The sequence below is a fragment of the Pristis pectinata genome, chromosome 1 (assembly GCF_009764475.1).
Source record: "Pristis pectinata isolate sPriPec2 chromosome 1, sPriPec2.1.pri, whole genome shotgun sequence".
NCBI classification, from domain to species: Eukaryota; Metazoa; Chordata; class Chondrichthyes; order Rhinopristiformes; family Pristidae; genus Pristis; species Pristis pectinata.
Window position 1 is genome coordinate 36308455 of NC_067405.1, and position 10788 is coordinate 36319242.

General features: G+C 36.5%; 1 long non-coding RNA gene across 1 annotated transcript in view; it reads left to right on the plus strand.

The window, feature by feature from the left end:
* Positions 1–10514, plus strand: part of LOC127577015 (uncharacterized) — a 22124-nt gene extending 11610 nt beyond the window's left edge. The window contains exons 3-4 of the long non-coding RNA XR_007957306.1: positions 3507–3677; positions 10163–10514. This is a non-coding gene — a long non-coding RNA (uncharacterized LOC127577015). The remainder of the gene's footprint in view (positions 1–3506; positions 3678–10162) is intronic.
* The last annotated feature ends 274 nt before the right edge of the window (positions 10515–10788 follow it).

Below are 10788 nucleotides of genomic sequence, written 5' to 3' on the forward strand. Positions count from 1 at the left end.
CCATCTGGCCAGTGCAGTCCGGACAGACATGATGTATACTTCTTCATCACTGAATGAATGTCATCAATTCACTACTGCATATAACACCAGTGACAGCTACACTAAAGTAGAGCCCCAGGTGTGGTAGTGAGGACAGGGATGTTTTTAAGAATGCAGGTCAATCAGAGATCTGTAATTCTGGCTTGGCAATTTGTATCGTTAACTTTCTACCATTACGTTTTCCCAAGCCTAGAACAATTGTTTACGTGAGCTAGTAAACAATCCCAGCACTAAATTCTCCGCAGTATGAATAGTGTGAGTTGCCAGTTTTCTCTTAAATGTTAATCCTCGTGTCCTCTTTCATATTTTAACTAATGCAGCTGGTGTTTTGGACACGATGCTGTAGGCCACAATTTAATTATTACTTTATTGATTTTTCATGTTTCTCAGTTTCCATTAATGGAGCCACTGCGGCATTCCTGCTGAGGTCCTTTTTTCCTACCAATTGTGTTTGGTCTTTTTTTCATCCTCCATTTGTTTTCCTAACCTTCGCCGACGGCAGTATTTATGTTGAGGAGGTTGCATACTTTTCAAGATGTTTTTCGGCCCCTACGAGTTGCTCATGGCTTAACTGGAGCAGCAGTAATTCAGGAATCTGCAGTGGAATCTTTTTTTAAAACATAGGTTTATTTGGGAGAGAAGGGGCAGTGGGAGGGTGGGGGAAGGGACACAAGCAGTTTTTTTTGCATAGACTAACAGGAAGCAAAACCTTTTTCAGCATTTCAAGTATTGCTGTGAAGGAGTTTCCTCATTAGGAAAGTAGAGATAAATCAATGTAATCGATGTTCAATTAAAAGACAAAGTAAAACAAGAATGATGTTAAAATGTAATTTTTAATGAGTTGAGTTAATTTGTTTGTGCCAGCTTACAATCACCTCAGCACGACAAAATGCTTTGTACTGTTTGTTTCTCTTCACCCCCGCAGTTTCTCTGTTACCCACTCTGTTGTGTGTTGCCAGCCTGTGGATAGTAATTATTTTATAGTATCTGCAATTAGAAGAGAATTAGGCTCTGTAAACAGTCCTGCTTACTCCCACTAATAACCTAGGCTAATAAATTTTGGCTTTGACACATTTTTGTTGATATCAAGGATGAGGCCCTGGCGATTCTCCAGCTCTTCAGCTTTTACAATGACGAGGCAGGAAGAGGAGCAGAGAGTTGGGAAGCAGTGAGCTAACAATGGAAGCCATAGTTCTATATTTCTGGATCCCAGCAGGTGTCAGACGCCACAGCTTCTTTGCAACCTTCAACACCCCGAGGCTTGTGGTTGCACACAGCAGATTGCTGCTGCCAAACGAGGAAGATGGGGGATGGGATTACGTACCTATGTACTAGCAGGAGTACCAGAAAGACACCAACTGTGCTCAAGTGTTTTCTGGTAAATTTCTTATGTTCATTGGTCACTGATTACTTCCAGATTTTAGTTCTGCTCCAGCGGAGAGGACTGAAAACAGTTGTCCTGCTTGTGTGTGCAAACACTCACAGCATATTCATGACTTATTATGTGGTTGATAGCCTAAATATAGAATACAGCAAACAGCAGTGATCAATGGTGCTTGCAGTCATTGTTATTTTTTAATGACTATTATGTACACTAAACATCTTATATGGACTGTCTGCTCTGCAACTCTTCTGAGCAGAACATTATACAAACACAACAACAATGATTGCTACTTGTTTGATTGTGCATGTTTCATAGTTAATATAAAATAGCAATACAAGCAATCCACACAACACAAGTAATCGTGAAGCTTACGTTATTCTTAGAGTTAGGCTTTAGGATCCAGGTTATCTGAGAAGGTGATAGGCAAAACTGTAAACAATATTAATATTTTTCCTGAAATAAAGCAAAACGTACAATCTAATAAATAGCCTGGTAATATGTTGCATGCGTTTAACACTTCTTTCTTCCACATTAGGTCACATTACAAAATATATCATTTAGTTTGGAAGAGACTGTAAAGTATATTTATTTACATATTGCCCTCAATAAATTGGTGAAGGATACAATAGCAGCAGTATTGGCAAAAGAAGTTTAAGAGTTTCTATGTGTTTTTATACATATATTTCTATGTATTTCTATATATTCTTAAATTGTGCTAATATGCATATCATAAGCATGCTAATGAAGCATTTATTGCTATGCTAAGAACACAGGCTTAAATCCTTTTGACTAATTTTTGGGGATGACGATCCCGATGTGTGAATTTTCAGCCTGGATTTTAGATGGAACATATCACAATGACAGAAAGCTCATTCTTAGAGGGAGGAAAAATCAATAAGGGGACCTATTTTGCCTCTAGAAATCATTGCAGCATTTTAAGGGCAACCAAACCTCAGCATCCATCAATGAATCAGTGATGACATTGGCCAGGAATTTCCTTGGAGCTATTCCTGTTGTACTGCCATATGTTAGAAATGCGAAAATTGAGTTTCCTTCACACTTCAGGCGAAGGTACAGCAAAGAACTGACAGTAATTCAAAGGAAATTTTTGGTCTTCGGAAACTTGCCATACAAACTATCTTATTCTAGTAATGGAGGAAGATATTATGATATAAAATGATTATAAAAACCAAATAATGGTTGCAAAAATTCATGTCTTCATAATAGATGTGGAATTTGCAATTAGCTTTGCAATTTGTGATTTCATTGAAGCCCATTGATTAGGTTACGGCCAATATCACTTAACAATTATTTGTTAAAATCCCATGACGTTTTGGTTTAACAAATTAGTTTGTATTTACACATCTCTATTCTTTAAATTAAAACATGGGGTTTAGTTAATTAGACAACACCATTATAGTACTTTTTGAAAAAAACAAACTATTTAGTTTTTATAAACCAAAAATCTGCAGATGATAGAAAATCTGAAATATAAAACAGAAAATGTTAGAAATATTTTTTCTGATGAAAGGTCATTAACCTGAAAAGTTAACTTAGCTTTTGTTTCTGCAGATGCTGCTGGACCAGCTGAATACTTCCAACATTCACTGCTTTTATTCAGCTTTCCATGTGATTGCAGAGCATTCATCTAGCCTAGTACATTTATGATGATACTAATCCTATTTATATGCAGCTTCACAAAAAAGCGTTATAGCATTAATATGAAAGACTAAAGTTTTTCTTCTATTTAGTCCAATTACTATCTACTAATTGATTCCTCTTGTTACTAAAATGGGAACATAACAAATTCTAAAATCGGTTTATAGCAGCTGATAGTTTAATAGGTTGAAAATTAATATCAGAATGAGCTTCATGTTTCCTTTGGTACAAATTGCTTGCTCCATGCTGGCTTGTAGAGTTACTCTTATATAAGAATGCTTCTGATATGACACCTTAAAACATGTGTTTCTACAAGGATAAGTACAAATAGATAGAAACTAAGAGAAAGCCTTGCATCTGTGCAGATCTTGCTTTCTAATGTGAGGTTCTGGACCTGAAATATTAACTGTTTCTCTTCCCACAGATCCTGCTTGATCTGCAGAACATTTCCAGCACTTCCTGGTTTTATTGCATCTGTACAGTGTCAGGATATCCCAACCCATGACATAAAATATATTTGATGAATTATTTTATCTCTCAATGTTAGTGCCTGCAGTTTCCAGACAAGTGCATGGAATAACTTCTTCTTTAAAAGGTAATTCCACATCTTAAGATATTTGTAGACAATCGATAATGAATCTGGTTAGGTAGAACTGAAAGTGCGTTATACAAACTAGATTCTGTATGTTAATCTCTTAAGTGGCATCTTTATGACTTGAAATTTACCACTTTTAAGAATTGTTTAGTCTTCTTATGTGTCAAATTTTGACTGATTATGCTTCTGGAAAGTAACTTAGAATGTCTCACTATGTTAAACTCACTATGTAAATGCAAGTGATTATCATAATTAGTTATTCCCATCATTACCATTTTGTAATCACTATTTGATGCCATATTGTAATCACATCAAATTCAAATTATTGTGAACTTTTTTAATAAGTTGTTTGAAGATACTTCCTGTAACAGCTCTTTACTGAGGCTAAAAAGTAGGCTTTGTTTTGCTATATTTACAAGCTCTCACTTTCTCAAAATGGATGGTAATGTTCAGTTAAAAAAAAATCATTGATCAATATATGTTTCTGAGACTTACTGATTTTGTTTGTTGATTATTTGAGAATATACACATTACCAGCAGTGATGGATAAGGAGAAGTATTTATTTGCCTTGAGAGGATGGGTGTGATAGGGATTGATGGGGAGAGGTGTGATACGGATGGGTGACACTGGGATTTAGCAGCTATGATGAATGCCAAGGTCTGGGAGTACATTGTTCAAAAAACATGAGAAGGGCATGCAGCTGAGGAGCATAACAGTGTTGGGGTACTGGGGAGTAGGGAGCAAATGGGAAGGAAGTTCAGGGAACTGGGAAATACATAGTGAACTTGTGAGATTCAGGGTGCTGGAGTTCACAGTTCAGGAACAAGAGTCCCTAAGTCTAGTGATATTTTAATGTGTTGGTGATATCTGGCAGGACAGGGAGAAGTGACTAGAAGCATTTATAAACTAGGTTCTCTTGATATCATTCAGGAAGGTTGCTTTCATATCGCTTCATTGTTTAGCTGTTTTTAGATTACTTTCTTGACTCTGATACATTCACTGTCTCTTTGAGTCATGGGATCATAGAGACATGCTGCATGGAAATAGGCCCTTCGGCTCACTGAGCCTCTGTTGACCATCAGCAGTACACATTAGGGTCAATTTACAATGGCCAATTAACATACCAACTAGCATGTCTTTGGGATGTGAGAGGAAACCAGAGCACATGGAAGAAATATTTGCAGTCACAGGGAGCAAATTCCACACAGATAGCACTTGAGGTCAGGAATTAAATCAGGTCTCTGGTGCTTTGAGGTTCTGATTTTATATAGGACTGAGAAATGCAATATCTGCATTTGTGGTGAGGCATGTGTTACAGGAAGTAAATGCTGACTACAGGAAATGTATAGCACACCATTGTTTTAATATTTACATGAATAATCTATGTGTGTATATATTTAGAAGCATTTAATGTATGTATAATTCAATGTACAAAAATAATGTAAATATTTTCACTCGTTGTTTTATTTTTATCCATCCTAGGTTCAATCATATTCCCTCCAATTTACCTGTAAATCCTAATACTTTCATTGATAGAATGGTCCAGGGAGGGGATGGGGGTGGGAGTGGTAGGAGGTGGGGTAATATATTCTGTAAATTAAGTTTCAGGCAAACAGTGCTGGATTAAGGTAGAGCATAAAGCTTAGATTGCAGAAGGGATGTGTCTTTGCTCATAGAATCTGAATTTTAACATTTTCAGTTCCAAATTTTTTTTTCTCTGGCTGGTAAGTGATAGCAAGCATTACTAAGTCCTGGAAAGTGAAAAAGAAACAGAAATTCCAGAGAAATTAATTTCTCTGGCACTCTCTTATATTTTCCTATATCTTCTGGATTTCACATGCATTTTTCTTGATATTTGCAGTCTTCAATATCAAAAGGCTTTTCTAATTGATGGGTCAAATTAAGCTTTCCACTGCCAGTTGAGCAGAATTATGAGTAGAATCATAGAACCTTTCATCCAGCTTCATATTTGTGCATAGTGGTGTGGTTTTAAAATCATAGAGTCACAGAGTTGTACAGCACAGAAACAAGCCTTTTATGCCATCCATCACACCTATCTATACCGATCCCACTTGCCTGCATTAATTCCATATCCCTTTAAGCCTTGTTCTTTCAAGTACTTGTTAAGATGCCACCTCCTCCTTTGGCAGCTTATTCCAGATAACAACCATTCTTTGTGTGAAAATTTTACCTCTCAGAATTCCTTTAAACCTCCTCCCTCGCACCTTAAACCTATGCCTTCTAGTTTTAGGCTCCCCTACCATATGAAACAGATTCTGGCTACCTACCCCATGTAAGGGACTCATAATTTTATATTCTTCTATTACGTCACCTCCCAGCCTCCTTTGTGCCAGGGAAAACAGACTCAGACTATCCAATCTTTCCTTCTAACTCAAGTCCTCCATTCTAGGCAATAACCTTATGAATCTTTTCTGCACTCTCTCGAGCTTAATCACATCCTTCCTGTTGTGCATCGACCAGAACTGCACATAATAATCCAAGTGCGGTCCAATCAACATTTTGGTAAATTGTAACATGACATCCCAACTCTTGTACTCAACGCCTTGACCAATGAAGGCAACCATAGGCCTTCTTCACCACCTGTCTAACTGTGTTGCCACTTTAGGGGAACTATGTACTTCTACTCCTAAGTCTCTCTGTTCAACAAGTCTCTCCAGGGCTCTGTGATTCATTGTATATGTCCTGCCCTGGCTTAACTTTCAAAAATACATCACTTTTCACTTGTCTGAGTTAACTTCCATCTTGCCCACTTCCTTGTCCACTTTTCCAGTTGTAACTGTGTAACTATTGTAACTTTAGACAACCTTCTTCACTATCTACTCTACTACCAATTTTGATGTCATCTGCAAAATTACTAACCATGCCACCTGCATTCTCATCCATATAATTAATATATCTGACAAACAACAGAGGACCCAGCACCAATCCCTTCAGCACACTACTGGTCACAAGCCTTCAATCTGAAAAATAACCCTCCATTATAACCCTCTGCCTCCTACTTGTATCTAATTGGTTAGCTCACCCTGCATCCTGTGTGATCTAACCTTCCGGGCCAGCCTACCTTGCGGGACCTTGTCAAAGGCCTTTCTAAGGTCCATGTAGACAATGTCTACCATCCTGCCCTTATCAATCTTCTTGGCCACCTCTTCAAAAAAACTCAGTTAAATTTGTGAGAATGGTTTTCCATGCACAAAACCATACTGACTATCCCAAATCATACCTTGCCTTTCCAAATGCAAATAAATCCTGTCTCTCAGAATCCCTTCCAATAGATTTCCCACCACTGCTGTAAAGCTCACTAGACTATAGTTCCCAGGCTTATCACTGCAGCCTTTCTAAAATAAAGGGACACCATTTGTTAGTCAGATAATGATGGGTAATGTGGGCTTTTGTAAATGTGGAATGTATTTTAAAATGGGGCAAACTGCATTTGTGTTGGGATCAACAAAAGAATGTCAAGCTTCCCAATTGGACTGGAATTTTGAGTTTTAATCTTTTAACTGAAACAGAGTTGGTTTATATTGTTTGTCTACCAACTATACTGCTGGTCTCCTAACAGCTATCTAATGACTGATTTTACATGATTACTGACCTCTCATAGATGCTTGCCATAGTTCCAAAGGATCTATCAGTTCTTGGATTCCCCAATGTGTAGGGTGCTACATGTTGGCAGCTAACACTGAGTGAAAGAAAGTGACAACATTGAACCAGTTTTTCCACTTATAGATATGAGTGGCAGTGTTATCAATTATGAAGAAATCTGTCTTAGATTATATTTTCCTTCAGGCCAAATGTCGAAGAAGTTTATTGTTTGAATAATCACATCTGCTCAGAAATTGATGGTATTGTAACTTTAAAGTGGTAGACAAAAGGTTGTGAAGGATATGTAGTTTTTTTTTGGGTTAATACAATATATAGGTTTTTGGACATTTCCACCATATGTTCAAACTTAAAGGCTTTTATGAAAGCTCCACAGGTAAATGCAGTCAGTGTTTTTGCAATCCGGAAGAGTAATACGCATTACTCTGAATGAATGTGCAAGAAATGACATCTGTGTAACCTAATGACTGCTTCTGTAGTCTTACTGAGTGGCGTAGACCTACAGCAGAGAAAACTGTCTGCTCATTTCTTCTATTGTGGGCATCCACAGGTCACATGGAAATAACTCTAAACTGATAACTCTTGGTTTAGGACATTAGCCACTCATATTGATATAAGTCAAAATGACATGAAGTTTCCTACCACAAGAGACATTTTCTATATAGAAAATTGTTTGACAGTAATGATAAATATAGATAGACAACATGCATTGTTTATCACCTTCACTTTTAAAGACACTAGAAATAAAGCAAGTTTCTATGCCAATTAATTGCACACCTACCCTTGCAAAAGTTCATTTTGGGGCACCCCATTTAATCTCACAGAAGTATGAGATATGGCTAACTTATTCAGGGATCAAACCCACACCTATTTGATGGCGAAAAGGCTAACCTCATTTTTTTAAAATTTAGCACTGGTTCCCAACTAGATTGTTATTCCATGCAAATGCAGAGAGTGCACAGCCCTAGAGCCATGCAAGCTCACAATTTTCATTTTACTTTTTTCTTGTGCGTTGCTAACCTAAAATTCTAAATGTTTCACAAGAACCACCATTATTTTCTGGAATATTTTTTAAACATGCTTCTGTCTGAGATTAATGGTCAATCCAGAATCTTAGCTATTGCAGATAAGAAATGATATTGATTTATTTGACCCATTCTTAATTGAGATTCTGCCCCATTTTCTAAATTTTTAATTGGCCTCAACTATTTCCTTCTTATCCTCATTCATACCTTGCCTAGCTCAATGGCAATCTCTCACTTTGCTTAGCTTTGCATTCAGGTCAAGCTCTAAATATTAGATTCAATCCACAAAATTACAGAGGTGGTGGGAAGCAAAATGGGTTCATACATCACTGTAGTTATAGTTTAAAGCCATCATTTCAGGTATAACCAAGGGATTTGGGTGGTTTGAAGCTTTTTCTATGATCTCTCTATATGTGATATTCAGAAGATATAATACAACTTTAAAATTATTTATCTTGCTACTCAAAGCTGAGCTTTTGATTATTTAGATGATAAAGTGTTGAAGAAGTGAGTTTACAGTGAGCGAAAGTAAAGCCTACGTTCAAAATGAGCTCAGTGTTGACCTACATTCACTCTCATAGTCAGAATATAGGTGTAAAGTTTGTAGCTTAATCTCTAGATCTACCAATCAGAATATTTTGATCTCAAGAGCTACACATACAATCATGTTGCTCAGATGATGGATTCTGATGTTATTCTGCACCTGTATTCATATAAAGAAACCCATAGCTTGAGATGTTCCTCAGGTTACAACAGGAAACTAAATTTTAGCTGCATATTGAATTACTCAGCAGCATAATCAGAGCCACATATTTATCTTTGATAAACTTCATCTGCAGTAAGTTAAAACATTTATGTATACTAGATATGTGTTTGCTTATGAAGATCAATGCTTCTTACATATTTAGAAGTGTGAATTATTCTGCAAAAATTCCTCAAAGTTATATTCAAAATGACAATTTGACCATACAATGAAAATTCTGTTTCGGCGTGCATTAAATAAAGCCTTTACTGGTTTCACACTTGGAAGTGACAGTACAATAAGAGGGAAGGAAATGCATTAGATTTGGAGTCACACAAAGTCTGTATAGTTCTGGGAGGGAAGAAAAAGCTATTGACAGAGCTAAAAGCATTGCTCCCAGTTGTATAAACTTTTAATCTCTTACCTGTCAGAAAGTTTACAAGGGTAAGGTTTAGTTTAAATTAATACTGTACAAACTCTATTATTATATCAAAGGTGATCAAAGTGAATGTGGAGTAATTTTACTTAATGTCCTTGTATATATAATGTTACCATAGATAATCAATCCAGGAGCACATTAAAATAATGGAATGTTTTCATGGCAGAGGTTCATTATGCATGCTCAGCTTTTTATTCTAGAGTGACTTCTTGCAAAGCATTATTGACTTTTCATAAATCTTAATCATAATCTGCTTTCTTTGAATTAATACCATACTTACATAAATTAGTTGACACATATGTAATTGTTGCCAGATACCTGTAGTTGGCTGTGGAGCAAACAGAAGATTAGCCACAAAGGACTGATTTTTGAAAAGGTTAGCATACTTTGCACTGTTTTGTGAATGGATCAGCAGGCAAATACATTGTGTCATGTGGCCTTGAGCTATGCAGTTCAAGAAGGGATGGGGCTTGATTCTAAATGTGCTAACTCATCCAATCTCAGGGAGGGTAGAAAAAAGACAGTATACTACAATTGGTTTCAACTTCTTTCAGAAAGGAAGAGAGATATAGTCAAGGTTTGTAGTTTATATCATTGCACAGTGCCTATTGCAAGAAAGAGTGCATTCTTGCTCAGTTGTAATGGTTCTACTTTCAGGAAATCTTTCGATACCATCTATCACAAAGAATAGCCACTTCGGAGAGAAATCAGAGGGCTGTTACTCGTCAACGACCCATACCCTGACAAGAATTGATCAAGGAGAAAAGTGGAGGAGAAGAATCAAATTCACAAATATTTGTATTTTTGTGCTGTTTTTCCATTTTTCCAAACTTGTTTGATTCATCATTAAGGGAACTTTTCAGTTCTATGACTTAAAATGTGTAACATAATCCTAACAAAATGAATGAATGCAAACCATCACTTGTACTGAATGGACAATTGCCATTGGATTTACAGGTCAGAAACTAACTTGCAAGGTATGAATGGTTGCCCTGATGTCCATTTAGCAGTAAATGACTCACAATCAAACCAGTGATGTTATTCTATTAATCCTTTCGGTGCTGTGGTACATCTCAGATTGTATTTCAAAAACTACGAAGAAACACGAGTACAGGTTGCAGTATGTTCATGTAAAAATATTGTTCATATTGAACATCCATCATAATTTTTAACTTTGTAATGTATAGTACACATCATAGAAAATTATTATTTTTCAAACATTTTTACCATTCAGCTATCTTCTGGTACCTGCGACCTCTGATATTTCCTTGCACCAATCTCCC